Here is a 16,660-nt window from a genome sequence, read left to right on the forward strand (position 1 = left end):
TTTTTGTTTGTTGAAATGCACAAGTTTAAAAACGTTATATCTAACGTTGCGTTCACTTAGAAAAAAAATCTTGCAAAATTAGAGATTTTTTAAAAAAAAAAAGTATAATGGCTTTTAAAATTTTGAAGTTATTTGTCCGTTTTAAAGCCGCGATAATTCTTTGCGGCGAGTTTGTACACTGAAAAAAAAAAGTATGGTCAAATCTTCCAGAATTTGAAGGAATATACCGTGTTTCTGGTTTTATAGGATCACCGAGAAATTCGGTACATATTTCTTACAGTAACGCTTTGGTAATGATTCTGATAAAATAAACAATAAAATATGGTTTTATAATATGTAATGAAATTCTACGGAACCCTAAATAATCAACCTTATTTTGTAGGAACCCCGACTTTAAGTATTAAGTAAGGTGATTGTGAATGTTATAACCTACAAAAAAACCCATTTTAAAATTATTTAGGTAAAGGAACGAACGTTTTATCATTAAAAATACTAAATTACAATTCAATCTTCAGCTGAACCCTAGGGTTCCGCTGAACACCATTGAATTTTTTGTTCAATATATTGTTAATGGAACTGTTATATTTTCTTTTAGTATATGCCATTTCCATTTCATTGGCATATTACTTGAAATAATTTCATTAAGGCAACCGTAAGATTAAATAAATTATGAATTATACGTTACATCGAAGTATAATCGGAGATTTCAAAATTCATCGATGTTTATAAAAACCATTATCTCGCGGAACTACTTTTATTCTTAAACGGAACCCTAGGATTCCGCGGAACACCATTTGGGCCTTAGAGCATGGCATAAAAACCATTCTTTGGTTAAATTTACTTTTCAGTTTTGAATTTTTTACTGAATGTGTGGTAATACAGAATGGAATAGCAAATAAAGAATCGAATATCCGGTAAACCTTTACCATACGAGCTGAAAAATTACCCAAAAATGGTTTGAATATTGCTTACTTAGGTTTTATTAACCAAAATTATGTTTTTTTTAAAATTGTTTTTCTTTTATCATAAATGTTAATACTATACAGTGCGTTAATTTTACTCATTCTACTAAAATGTCACTAAAACAGTTCATCCACTTAGTTCTTCAAGTGAGTGATTGTGAAATATTTATGCATAAATATATTGTGTATTTTATGTAAAACAACAATTTATTTTTGTAAAAAAAATTGAAATGAATTGTGATAAATCAATTAAAAATTATGCTATTTTAAATGTTAGTTTTTTTTCTTCATATTATTATTAAAAGAATTTCACGCTGTTTGTGTTTTAATTCGAGGCATTAGAATAAATATTATTCATTTCTAAAATTTTGAGCATATTTTTTTATTTATTTACTTAATTTTTCCAATACATTACGTTACATTTGTTTACGTTAGAGCTACAATTGTTTACATTAATATTTACACAAACTTGTTTACATTAGGAACGCAGGAATATCAATAGTTAGATGAAACTTTCAAAATTAAACGGAAAATTTCTAACTATTTATAAAGATTGTGTCGAAGTTTTCCATTATTATCGGTACGTTTTCATTGGTAGGATAATCACGTGGTAGGGTCCAGTTTTCCCTCATTCATTTTCAAAATTGTTTTGGTTGTAATCAGCATGAAATTAATAAAAGTCATAAAGATATTGTTTTTCTATAAATATTTTTTTATCCCCAATTTAAAGGTATTTTCCTGTACTGCTATTCGCGATCGCAACGCTCGAGTACGCCGTCTAGCGGGAGCCTGTAAATATCGGACATTAATTTATCACGTTTTCATTTAGTTCCATCGAAATCATTGACTGAATCAGACGCCATTTTTTAGCAGCAAATAAGAAACAAAATTTCCCTAAGGAAAAGGCCGAAGAACTTGAAAAAAATCTCCAGAATATTAGTAAATCTTTCAGGAACAGAACACGCCAAACATTTGAAGAAAAATTCCGCAATAATTTTTTATTTCTATTATCAACAAACTTGCAACTGATGACTTCCGATTTCGGATACTGTTACAGATGTGTGTATTAAGGTAAAATGCATTTCTTCTGTCTTCAATTCATTACGAATTAAAGTGAAGTCAACATTGCTTTCGTCATTCCAGTGAATAAATATGAATTCAGAACATACAGAATTGTAATAGTTATAACATATTCTTCTTCGTTATAGAATAGTATATATTTCTGTATCCATATAATTCGGAAAACAACAATAAAAAATTATCCAAGTTACTTGAAATAGTGCCATTTGTGCTGATTCTTAATTAATTTTAATCGCTTTCTTGGTAATTATTTTTTAGTGTTGAAAGAATAAGTTCAACTAGAATTCAGCTATTCTGTTTTTAGCTACATATTCAATTTCATATCTATTATAAAATTTTGCTGTATAGTATGTTATCTAAAAGTAATGAAGGGATAAACTATGCATCTATTATTTGAGAATAAAGTTTTCAAACAAGAAACTTATCATTTTGGAATTCTCCGGGAATTATAAATCAGGTAAGTGCAATGATTTTTACAATAAAAATTTTGACTGTAAATATTTTTTTTTCATTTGATGATGGTTCTCTACAGAATGGTTTTTTACGTCTGATTAAGAACTATAAGAATAATAAAAAAAGAAACAATATGAAAGTTTTTATTTCAATGTTAATAATTCTTGAAATCGTTTTTTTATCCTAAGAATTCTTTATTTTCCGTTTTTTAGTTTATAATTTTTTGATAAAAAGAAAAGTATGTTGATAAAAAGAAAAGTTCAGAAAAGTATGGAATAAAAATTCGGTACTTACTTATTAACGCCACCGCCGCTACAGATTTGGCGGTTTTTAAGTGCCGCTAATCTACACTTAAAATTTTTGCGACAATTCATAAAATAAAACACTTTATTTAAAATCAAAATAGTTAATTGGATTTCGGTGGAAAATGAGCCGATATAGAGTTTAGCATAGATTCAAAACAATCATATCGCCATATGAACTCTGATGAATAAGATTCCAAATGAAATAACATTTCCAAAACGTACGTTTGCCAAGATAAAGTTTTATGTTGTGGGAATTGGTACATTTTCGTTTTTTCGGTAAAATATTTCCCTCCTGAAAAAATAAAATTGCATCTTGTTTTGTTTTTGGCAAATCCCAAAGACGAATTTTTGTAGCACTAAAAATGGCGACAAAAAAGAATTGTTCATTTGTTTTTGTTTCGTCAGCATTCTTTATTTTACGTTTCTTAGTTTCTAAATAATGATTTTTATTGAAACTTGAAATTTTTTGATAAAAATTGTTGTCAAAAAACTTTGTTTACAAAATTAAATTTCATAAAATTATGAGGCTTATGTATACTTTTTGTTCATTTTAATTTTTGAAGTAATATGATTCTTAAAACTATAGAATGTAAAGTTTAAATGGGCCTTTCATGTTATATCATTAAATTTAGTAAAACAATTTCTCGGGCATTAGGTTTTAACTCTTATAAGAATATGCATATTTTTTTCTGTTAATGTACAAATATTTTTCCGATGTGTTTTGGATATTCCTTCTCTAATAAAAAGAGATACCATTTTGTTTTCGTTTGCATAAGAAAGAATATCAAGCATTTTTCTTTTTTAAATTTAATTAGTCACAATAAAGAAGGAACGTTGCAATGCTACATTAACGACGTCTCTAGAGTAACTGAATGACGGTTCATGTAGAAATCGCAGGTATGCGTCTCATACAACAACGCCCCCTATAGTTCGTTGCGATCGCGAATTGTTACGCTTTTGATTTAAAACTAAGAGAATTGATTTTTATTATTTATATTTTGTTATTATAACGTAAGGTAAAAATATACTTGAGGGTGCCCCTTTGCGAAATTGGCGACTTATGTTTGGCGCCACTCCTGTTAGCGCGGAACATCGCAGGGCTAAAGAGAATAGAAGGGCTAGTTAACTCCTTTGAAGTATCTCTTGCCGCGCCGATCCTCCGACGTCACTCTAGTGACGTCACTTTGGCGCAAAGCTCGCACTTTTACTTCAAGAACGGAGCGTTTGGCCTTACTAGCTCTAACTAATATTGGATCATTTCTTTTTGCGAGATATTCTAAGACATTTGTTATTTTCTATAATGACTTTCCTCAGTTTTTGCAGTGAATTTACAAGAATTTAAAACTATTATCGAAATGCCAGTTTGCGCGATTGCAACTTGCAAAAATTCTGATATAAAAACAAAAGGAAAAAGTATAATTTTTCGCGTGTTCCCTAAAGTAAATGAACAACTATGTAAAGAATGGATTCCGAAATGACACAGTTAATATAAAACAGCAATACGTTTATTCTGTCGTAAAGAACTTTTATAAAAATTCATTATCTAAATAGAAACCGCCTCGTTACTTCATAAAGAAAGGCAGGTGAAAAGAATTAAAAAATAGATAAAGTCAAAGAAAATTGAAATGTAAGTAAAAAGTATAAATAAAATATGTAGTATATAGTTGAAATTCTCCTAATTTCATAACATATTTTTTAATGTAGTTATTCTAAATATTTATGATTTTTTTTTAAAAATTATATTCTCTTCAATTTAAATATCTATAAATTATATCATCGTAAATTTAAATGTCTATAAACAATTTTAAAATTTCTAATGTCATTATGAACCTAAATTATTATTTTGTTTCAGTAATTAGCGTTTAAGGTTGATGTTTCCTAATGATGAAGTATGAACAAATTGCTATTAACGACATATTTTAAAATCAGGGATTCTAAATTTAACTTAACTTATCTTTATAAAAGAATATGTAGATAAAAAAAGTGTCGATATATGCCTTCATTTTTCTTAATAGTTAAAGTTAAAACTGAACTTTCTAAAATAAAGTATTTATCGTGTCATTTTCACCAACTAGCAAAACATTTTTATAAGTTTAAAATGGTATTTTTTTAATATAACCAAGAAAGTTTTTTTTGAACTATGTTTATGAACGGAAATAATGTGTTAATTACGTAAAGTTTGAAGGCTAATAACCAGAAAAAGTCTAACTTATTTTTACAAAGAGAAAGATGCAAAGTTATCATATCTTTGCTTGCGATCTCCGAGATCTGTGGACACAGTGACGTCATGAGGAGGGAAATCGTAGCTTCAGCTCTAAGAGCGGAGTGAACTAGCCCTTGTATTCTCTTTAGCCCTGGGAACATCGTGGTAACAGGAATGACGGCCAAAACATAATGATATTTCCATAAAACAGTGGAAAATTTCAACAAAACATGTGGTACTGGACTGGCGGTGAAATTTTTTTCTAAAGTCCCTTTTTATGACTGTTCACATATCTTCTATCTTATTGATCAGGAGTAAAAGTAACCTTACCGGCCCTGCCGGTATCCAACGTAGAACTAACGGACCTCTGAAATTACATATATCGTTGAACATTTAAAAATATCGCTGAAATCTAAACCAATCAGAATCACGATTGGGTTTCAACATCGCCCAGCTTGGCGATCAACCACGATCACAACTTGGCGAGAATCAAGGGGCACCCTCAAATATAGTCTACCCTTGTGCAAATAATAATAATATACTGTTAAATTTCTCTTTATATGTACATATATTAAGTAAATAATTTCTAATTTTGCAGAAGAACTGTTTTCTGCCAAGAAACAAAAATTATTGCGAAACGAGGTTGGTGAGGGACAGTGAATATGGAGCTTAGCTCCCTTGTATATCATAAAATTTCAATAACTTTGGCAAATATTTAAAAGATATAATGCACAAAGGAATAGCATAATATATTTTCACAATATTGAATTAATGACTTTGGAAAACCTTTTAAATATAATATTCAAATAATAAAATAGTACTCGAAAATGTTAATAATTTGAAAGTTAATATTTGAATGTATGTTATTATAGAAAATTAAATTATTCTGTACGATGGTATGGTGGGACTATGATACGCTACGTAATATACTACTATAATACGCTACTATGATACATAGTACATACATACATGATACATAGTATGATACGCTACGTAAGAATGTATTTTTTTAATAAAAATTTTTAAAATTCAGATTTTCTCTTCTCGTACTCAATCTAAGGTCAACGACGCCATATTGTTTTTTAAAAAAGTGAAATGCTGTATAAATTAAAAGGGGAAAAAATAAAAATTTACTTTGTATGAATAAACATACTTTTTTCCCCAACAGATTCAATTTCCTGATTCTCAAAATACGGCGTAGGGGCAGCTGCAATCAGGGAAATATTTTCCGAATAGTTAGGGGATCGATCCAAAGTTTGGACCCCTTAATACTAATTTCAAAAATTTTATTTGAAAAAATTCATTATTATAACATTTGAAAAAATTCCTCTTTAATTATCTTTTATGAATTATATTTATTTTAGGCAACCATTAAGTTGTTAAATTCTCAAATTTGCTACATTCAATGGCAACTTTACAAATTAATTACGTTTACATTTTCACATTGATAAACTACCACTAAATAGAAGTTATGCTCCCTTATTCCTCTCGACATTACAACCGATTTGACTATATACTGTGCGCAAAAAAGAAAAAGAAAAAAAAAAAAAAGACCACCCCGAATAACTTAGCTCCTTACAGACTTCTAAAGGAAAGTCCTTTTTTGTGAAATATCTACTCCTAGTTTTGTGAATTTGAGAAAATTGAATCCTGATTTTGTAAAAAAGCATAAAATTCAATAACTTTGCGTTTAAGATCCGTTTTTGCAAAAAATCTATGAAAATAAAGTCGTGTTTCTCTCGGGGGAAAAAAAATCCCCCCGAAAAAAAAAACAAAAAAAAAACAACAAGTTATAACTTTAAAACTAAGAATTATAGACATCATCACAACCCTCTTGTCATGCTACATGACAACAGGATGCGTCGCCAAATATTTTAACTAAAAAAGCACTTTTTAAGCACAGAAGAAGAATCGAGGTGAAATTGTCGTAGAACGTTTTAGGGTTCTTGTAAAAAGATTTTCCAATTAGAAACAAAATCTGATTATTTTTAAAGTGATTTATTAATAAAATATATTTTCTTACAGGCTAAAGTTAATCTCCTAAGATCGTTTCGGATTCCCACAAATAATGGTTACTAAAAACTTTTTTTTAAGAAAAAGTCAGAATAATATCCATTAAAAAAGAATTGCCGTGACCAGGATTCGAACCTGGGTTATTGCGGCCACAACGCAATGTACTAACCACTATACGATCACGGCTCGTGATCGAAAACATTCAGATTTTCATTAGCAGGATATAATTAAGAAGCAAAACGAAATAATTGGAGCAGAACTTGTTCAATGGTTCATAAATAATTACAAATTCAATTCAGAGATGGCAGCACTAAAAAAGTTTTCAAAGTGAAATTAACGAAGAAATGTAAATATTTTTGCTTTGCAAATTTAAGTAAACGATTAGGCTATGCTGTCTTCTTTATAAAGCATTAGCATTAGTAAGCATAAATCTATGTTGTAAATGAAAATTTATTTATTTATTTTTTTGAAGGTTCTGTTTTTATACAAAAGGTGTTTTCTTGTCATTTTTATGATTATCAATTTTTATAGCTGCTGTGGCTGTGTTAAAGCTTCACTTTGAGTTTAAGAGTGTTTTTCAAAATTCATTCATTTTCAAACATAAAAAAAAGGAATGCTTATTCAGTGAAAGTACGTTTCTGTGTCTGATTTCGTAACTTAAAATATCGTCAGCACTAATTAATTAGCATATTTGAAGTCACCCCTTGAACCATTAAGATTGAGTCCCAGAACGTGAAGACCCGATCCTCATCACATGTACAAATGCAGCAAATCAGCATTGATATCAGCAAATAAATATAAGTAAATAAATAAATAAAGTGAATTTCGCTACCACTTTGAATATTTGATAAATTCTTCCCGCCATAGTGAGAGAAAGAGAAGTCGAAAAAAAAATAGGATTCCAAATATTAAATATTTATTAAAATAGCATAATACTCGCTAAAAAGCTTTAATATTTTATATGTTCTATTCGGTGCCCTGCGTTCAAATTTTACGTAATTGAATATTTATTTGAATTAGATCCGTTTTTAAACTAATATACATTGATTTTAAGTTTATAGAAAGGAACAATTCTTATTTTGTAATTTTTTTTTACCGTGGAAATCTGCTCTAGTACCATTATCATGCAACAATTAACAACAGTTGAAAAAGCATTATTTGTACGTTAAATGTAGTTATTGGTATCTAAGAATACATAAAAAGTAAAAAAATGATAATAGATTTTTCTTCGTCAACCTATCATTAATCCCTGTAAATTAATTAGTCCATACAAATATTTAATTATATTCTAAGAATTATTTGATGCCTTAAGTGCAAGATTGTGGATTAGTAATTAGTGTTAAATTTTTGTGTTGCTATTTTTTAAGTTGCTTATTTTCTTCTAAAAAAAAATTGCTATAGAAGTCGAAGTTTCTTGAATAAATATTTTTTAAAAGTAACTAAATGTCTACACTTTAAAATTGTTATAATAAAATTAAAATTAATATTTGTTCGATTTATTAGAAATTAAAGAGAAAAAAAATAATGAAAACGTCATTGGAAATCACTTTTTGGGGGCTGGGGAAAATTTTCACCAGGAACCAAAATAGGTGGAAAAAAAAATTTAAAGTTTTTTTTAATTTTTATTTTTCTAAAAAGGTATTTTACACCTGCGAATAGGATATTTTTACAAATAATTTCAATTATATATTTAAAGGTACTAAATGAACTTTTTTTTTGAACAGAAGATTTACATTTATATTAACATTTAAATCTTGAAACATAAGTAAATTGAACAAACAATATAATAACAAAACAAATAATATAATTAAATAAATAAATAAAATGAATAAATTAAACATGGTTAAAGAGCAAATAAATAAATAAATAAAAAGTGAGTTCTTGTGTTTTAGAAGAATTTTTTAACCTTGAGGGAGGGTTGTTTTTAACATTAAAATAAAAGCGTTGCTCTTCTTTTTACTATTTCTTTTCCATTATGGTTCAATGATCAAATAAACAACCTTTATTGAGCAATTGTTGTAAATTGATAAGCGTCTAAAACAAAATATTTGTATTTATTTTAATTTTCATATTTATCAATTTTATGGTTTAATATTTAAAAAAAATAATAAATGGCAGGGAAGGCATTTTCCTTATTTACCACAATAAAATCAAAAATAAATAAATAAAAAGATAAAATATAAATGGCAAAGTAATAAATAATATAAATAACTAAATGAAATAATTAAATAAAACAAGTAAATAAATTAAATAAATATCTAAATGAGAGAATAAATAAATAGATAAACAAATAAGTAAGTGAATGAATGAATGAATAAAATTCAAAAACATCGAGTAAAATAAATATATATAAATGTTTTATTTAATGTTTTTAAATTTTATTTATATTATTGAAATAATAAATGAAAATAAAACAATAAATGAAAATAAAATAAATAAACATTTTACTTCAGAAAATTCATACATAAAATGGTAAACAGATTTATTAAATACAAATTGAAACTAAACATTAAATAATAACTCACAAATCTTAATCATTCATCTGTAAAATAAATAAACAAATAAATCTTTTAGAAAAACTCAAGTATAAAAGGGTTCAAAAGATTCCATGAGCGAATTTATTTCAATAAAATTAAAAATAAAATGACTTAATATAAATGATAAACTAAAATAAATTAAAACAAAATAATGATTAAAAATGAAATAATTAAAAAAAATAATATAAATAACTAAATGAAATAATTAAATAAATAAAATAAGTAAATAAATAAAATATACATCGAAATGAGTGAATAAATAAAATAAATAACTAAATAAATAGACATATAAATAAAAATAAATAAGTAAGAGAATAAATTAATAAATAAATTTAAAAATAAGAAATAAAATGAGTATATATTTTATTTTATTTCTTGTTTCTTAATTTTAATATTAAAATAATAAATAAAAATATTAAATAAAAATAAAATAATATAAATAATTAAATGAAATAAATAAATGAAATAAGCATATAAATTAAATAAATATCTAAATGAATGAATAAGCAAAATAAATAACTAAATAAATAGATAAATAAATGAAAATAAACAAGTAAAGGAATGAATGAATCAATAAAATTTAAAAATATGAATAAAATAAAATAAATAAACATTTTATTTAAGAAAAATTCACATATAAAATGATAAAGAGATTTATTAAATGCGATAAAAACTAAATACAAAATAATAACCATTCGTCTCTAAAATGAATAGATAAATAAATAATCTTTCAGAAAAACTCAAGTGCAAAAAGGGTTCAACAGATTTCATGAATGCAAATTTAGAATGAGCAGGTTGAACAAACAATTCCTCAGAAGAATCAAGAGGAACGATCCCATTCAATGAACTCAGTTCTAACCTCAACTCCTTCTCATCTTTGTGCTCCCATTTTACGAAAAAGCGATCGATACATAGCCTCGATCATCCCATTCAAGGTCGATCCGCATCCTGGGATGATGTTCAAGGTCTTGAAGCACTTTTCCTTTCCATTTCAAGGCCAACGTCCGTCTTTGGGAAAAAGGAGTCCTTGAATCTTCACTCCTTCCAGTATTCGAAGACGAAAGGGAAAGCTTCCGAGGAAGGTCACGAAGAGGCAAAGACCTCAATGTGCAGTCAAAGACCCTTCACGAACAACCCTCAATTCTGAGGGTGGAATTCGGAAGGAAGGACCTGCTTCCACCTTATCTTTTGTGAAAGAACGACCTCCTTACTTAAAGGAATAGTTGGTTCGTTGGGACACTTTTTTGTCCTTCACGGAGTTTCAGGAAACTGATTTTGGTTATATTTAGTGCATGAATTACCGGGGGTTGAGAAATCTATTTTTTTTTTCTTATTTGTGGATCCATTTTTATTTATGCTCTTTGTTAAATAATTTGTATGCTTTAATAAAGTATTTAACGTAAGAATAATTAGACAACAGGTAATTCAAATGTAAGAGAAAGAAGCATATTGAACCGGGAAATATTAAAGATCAAATAGGTAATTAGATTAAAATAGGTAAGTAAATAGCATAATGATAGGTGATAATAATAATATTAGGTAATTAAAGTAATAATAATATTAGGTAATAATAGTAATAATAATATTAGGTAATAATAGTAATAATAATAGGTAATAAAAATGGGTAATTAAATAGATAATTTAAAAATATATGTATTATACATATTAGAATAAAAATAAAAATTTATTAAATATTGATTCGAATGCAATTAAAAAATAAATGAAGTCTTATCTTATTGAAGTCTACTGAATTTTCCGCTTTTTAATTAAATTAAACAAGGGGTGAAAATGACCGAAAATGGCATTAAAAATCGAAGGAAAAAAAAAACACCAAAAAAAGTGCTAAAAAAAGCTGGGCTTAAAAAATTATCTGAAATTTTTAATTCGTTGCGGATAGTTGGATTTTATGTAATTATTGATACAAAGGTAAATAGATATTTTATTTAAAAAAAAATGTAATTAATATTCAATAATTTATTAGAAGTTTACGGAAAGGAACTTTTAATATTTTCTTACATTTTTTTTAATTGTAAGCTTCCAATAATAATAAAATTGCTCTTTAATATGTATCGATTAACAATATTCTCTAAAAGGCTTAATCTTGTAATAAGTTTATATTTATATAAAATGTAGTATATCAATTTAGTGCAATTAAAGAACTTCAAAACGTAGTTTCATTATTGATATTTAAAATTAATTTAGGATTATAAGCGAATCAAGCGTTGATTCCATATTTTTTTTTAAATGTTACCTTTTTCGCTGCGCTTTATTTTTCTTTCACTTTTTTCTACCGTGAACCCCTTTATGATTTTCTACTGTTCATCTTTTGTCAAACGTAAAAAAAAAAAAAAAAAAAAAAATTATATATATATATATATATATATATATATATATATATATATATATATATATATATATATATATATATATATATATATATATATATATATATATATATATATATATATATATATATATATATATATATATATATATATATATATATATATATATATATATATATATAGCAAGAAAAAAGTTGTTATCACTGGTTAACCATTGGTCAAATGCTTACTCCTTCTGCTTTGACTCCGTTAAACGCCACAACATTTCAAATCATGGGTTGCAAAAACTGTCTCAATTGATGTTTGTCGTCGGATTGGTTTTTTTTCAAATTCTGCCTATGTGCATGTTTCAAGACGTCAAGACTTTTATTTCTTCAACATTCATATTTTTATTGAAATCACCGTCAAGCCCGTAATTATACGTTAATAATAAAAAGAATATAAAAATATTTTAATTATTATTATTATGTAAATACATTAAAAATGCCTGCTAGTAAAAATAAAAGGAAAAACAGCAGCGGTCGCTTGCGCACCGCATGCGAGGACGACGCATGCGCAATCCCTTTCTATTATTCTTGAACACAGTTGAAAAGTTTGTGGACGCCATCAAGTCTAAACCAAAACCCATTTTACCAATAAGTAAAAAAAAAAAAAAAAAAAAAAAAAAACGGAAAATGGGATAATGCTTAAAAATTTTAAAAATTATGTTAAATTCAAAACCGATTGTACATTAATTTCAATGTCATTAGATGTATTTTTAAAACTATTAATTTTTTGAAGTTAGAAGAAAGAGGCTTTCCACATTTTATACTTTTTAATGGATAACTTTGAACTATGAAAAAAGATTTAAAACGGAATATATTCCAATAAATTACACTTATTTTATTGTGATATAATAATCGAATACAAATAATATTTTTCAACTGGTGAAAATTACTTATTTGTACTGAACAATTATTTTGGACTTTTTTTTTTAACTTGCTTTAATTAATAAAAGTAGTTATTAATAATGTAAATTTATTTCGAAATCAAATTTTTCTTTGAAATATTTTCAGCAAATTTTTCTTATTTATTAAATCTTCTTTGTATTTAAAACGGGTAAAATAATCTTTGAAAGTAATAGTAACATAACTAGAGCTCTTATTTAACGGAGATTAAAATAATTGATATATAATTGAAGATCGGATGCTGCACATTTTAAGATAATTATTAATGATAATTAAATTAAGAAAACTATTATTAATAATGTAAATTTAAATCAAAATCAGATTTATCTTGAAATATAACTGAAAATACTGGCATAAAACTTTAGTCTTCGAATAAGTCCTTTTTCAATAACTTTTAATTTAGGCATTGCTTTTTTTTTTTAATTACTTGCACATAGAGATTACACATAGACATTTGATGATCGATTACTTAAATCTTAAGTAAATTTATTTTTAAATATCAAACTAAACTTCTTCTTACACACATTATTACGTATTTATATAATAACAACATTCGACTCAAAGCTATGCTAACATTAAAAAAGTTCTGTAATTATAGAAAATTTTAAATTTTAAGTAATTATTCAAAATCAAAATTTTAATAAAATTTTAAATGAAGTTGAAAATGAATACTCTGAGAGGATTTTTAAAAAATTTCTTTCGTTCTTACCAATTATTTTGTTTTTGGATATTATATGATTTGCAAATTATGTCGGTTTAAAGCGGTTGGTTAATATTTTGTCATATAATTAAATTTTAGAAGCATTCAAGATAAAGTTATTACAAAATAATGTAAATATTTTTACGTTTGAAATTTTTTATTGAAATTCCTATTAACTTAAAAAAAAAAATAAGTAATGAATATTTTCTTTTCTTTTATTATTTATTTTTTACATAGTGGGTGGTCTTTTGCGATTCATAGCGAGTAGTAGATGGCAGCACAATAAAAAAATATTTATAAAAATTTCTTGAAATTCTCAGTTCATCTTTATCAACGAAAAAGGAAAAATTAATATTTTATATTCAGTCTGTACTACTCCGAAGTTTATGATAAAGTTATAAAACTCTTTGGCTTTGTCACATGTCTAATATAGGTGTTGATTATTAAACGCAGATAATTTCTCAAAATAATATAAAAGCAGAGAGGCCAACTGGCACGACCGGACAGCAAATAAATTTCTTCGAGTGGTAGTTTATTAATGTGTGATTCTTGGTTTAATAAATTCAATTTTTATTAGGTTTTTATCCACCACTATTTCTAAATAATTCGAAAGGTTATATAATTCGCCAATTTGTTACAGTTAAGTCTTGCTACACAGTTAAAAAAATAAGCAAAATTAGTAAAATATTTGCACATTTTAGTTTGTAGTTGTTTACCGTTTTCTAAATAATTATGGCGCATTCGGAGCAGTTGGCATCTCTGTAAAAAGATATATTTTTCTATCATGGTAAATATTTGTTGACATTGAATGCTGATTATAACGATGCCAACTGATCTGATAATAATATTTGAAATTCCTCAAATAATTAGATCATTAATTATAAACTAAGGTAAGGAAACTCATTTCTGCATTGTTTCATGTACATAAATCTGTATTAAGTACATAAATCTTTATTATTATGTTATGTTATATTATTTGTATTATTATATAAATGTACACATTCCCAAATTTTCCAGACAAAAGTTAAACTTAGATAAGAAAAAAAAAAAAAAATCAAAATATTAGGTAAATCATAGCATACTACTTTTTGAGTATATTGTTTCAAATAGTAGTACGCTCTGATCATTATATATTATAAAAATGTACACATTCCCAAATTTTCCAGACAAAAATTCAATTCAGATTAAAAAAAATTAAAATTTAAAATAAATTAATTACAAATTAAGTACGTATTATATAATTAAAATTCCTGATAAAATGTTTGAAAAAATTATTCGAAAGATTATTCCGATGCATTAATTAAATTTTTATTATTGAGTTGATATTAGGTTTATTGATTTAGACAGCCAGCTGTTTTATTTTTTAAATTACATTACTGCCGCTAGATAGCAGCACCATAAAAATTATGCAAAGAATATGTTATTGAAAAATCACTCATAAGATCATACATTTACATTTCCTTAAAGATTAGTTTTTGAATTTTAGAGAATTGTTTTTATGTTCTAAATATTGTATTGAAATTGAAAAAATATTATCTGTTGCAAACGTAGTTGATTAATTGAAGTATAATATTTTTTATTAATTCACAGAAACTTAAAATAAATATCAAATTTTCTTTGCACGCACTACACATTAATGTTAGCGCATTAATGATTTTAATCTATTATAAATAGAAGTATATACGTGTAGTAGGAAATAGGTAAGCATCAACTGATATTCTACACAGTATTTGGCATTGGTTTCTTAAACTTTTAGATGTTTTGTTTTTGGTGCTGCCATCTTTTAGTAACAGTTGTAATCTAAATTAGATAGGAAGTACATGACTCTCTCTACTATGTTTCTTTCTATTTTTCTGTCTGTCTTTTTTGCTAACTTCCTCTATAATATTGTTTATGTTTTATATTTGATACCTTAGAGTAATCCAAAACTACCCAACATTATGAAATAATATCGAATGAACAAACTTCTAGAGTATTTTGTCAACATTTAATGTATTAAGATGCTTTAAAAGAATTTTTTTACTTTAAGATATATTTATAAATATAAGGTAAACTTAGAGAAACTTTTAGAATAATTAAATAACATGATAATTATTATTAAAAAACTTTCAAGGTTTTCGCAGTCGAATATCACTTTAATACTCAAGAAATACAAATAATCTAATTTATTAATTTAACAATTAATATAATCTTACTTTTAAACAAATACTCTTTATAGTCTTTACTAGGAATTCAATAAGCACTCCTTTTTGAATTTCTTTGGAAAACACACAACATGAACGTAATCTTTTTATTTTATTTCTCAAAAAATCTAATAATTAAATAAAATTTTTGAAAACACTTTTTTTATCACACCTAATCCTAAATTTATCGTTTCATCTTTATTTTAATATCTTTTATTTTGGGTAACCTGTTATAATTTCATACAGTCTTTAAATTTTGATTTCACGTGCAATCGCCAAAGACAGATTTAGACATACAGTGTGTATATACACATAATTCTCTTTCTCGGTGATTGAGAAAGTCGTCATTTCTTCTTCTCGTTGGCAACAAAGAATTGAAACTTCAAACGTGTGTGAGCTGTCATAAGCATGACAGCGGGATCATTCATATTCACAAGTTTCTAAATAAAAATTCTTACTCGTGAACAACAATTCTTTTCGTGGACAACGAAAAGCTGAAGCAAACTGAGCTATAAGTTGGAAGAAATTGGAAGAGTAGAAGCGAATAGTTCATAAGAACACCCAAAATGTTCTTTATTATGTTTTAATTGTGCTTATGCTGGTTCAACAATAATAATTTTACTCATTGTTACTGTTATTTCTTCTTATTACGCTTCATAAGTATAATAATAATAATAAAAAGAAGCAGTAGAAAGCGTTGATAACAGCTATAATAGACAAAACATTGAAAGAATGCGTAGGAAACGTACTATTGTCAAATACATATTGCTTTAAAAAATATAATTATTGCTCCAAGTGTATTGCTGCAAGTTTTTCTATTATATGGCATTGATTTCAATTTAAAATGTTTTGTTTCAATAGCTTATTATTCTCTAAAAATTTATTTTTCTAAAGAGGAAGTAGTATTAAGGGTTTTAATACTTTATTTCAAT

The 16,660-nt window shown here is 26.0% G+C and overlaps 1 non-coding gene across 1 annotated transcript; it reads right to left on the bottom strand.

Annotated features, from left to right (window-relative positions):
• Nucleotides 1–7,130: 7,130 nt before the first annotated feature.
• On the bottom strand, nt 7,131–7,202 carry TRNAH-GUG (transfer RNA histidin (anticodon GUG)). Its single transcript has one exon. It is a non-coding gene; the product is annotated as a tRNA-His (tRNA).
• Nucleotides 7,203–16,660: the final 9,458 nt, after the last annotated feature.

The sequence above is a fragment of the Parasteatoda tepidariorum genome, chromosome 5 (genome assembly GCF_982258835.1).
Source record: "Parasteatoda tepidariorum strain Cologne lab strain chromosome 5, Ptep-v5.0, whole genome shotgun sequence".
Lineage (NCBI taxonomy): Eukaryota > Metazoa > Arthropoda > Arachnida > Araneae > Theridiidae > Parasteatoda > Parasteatoda tepidariorum.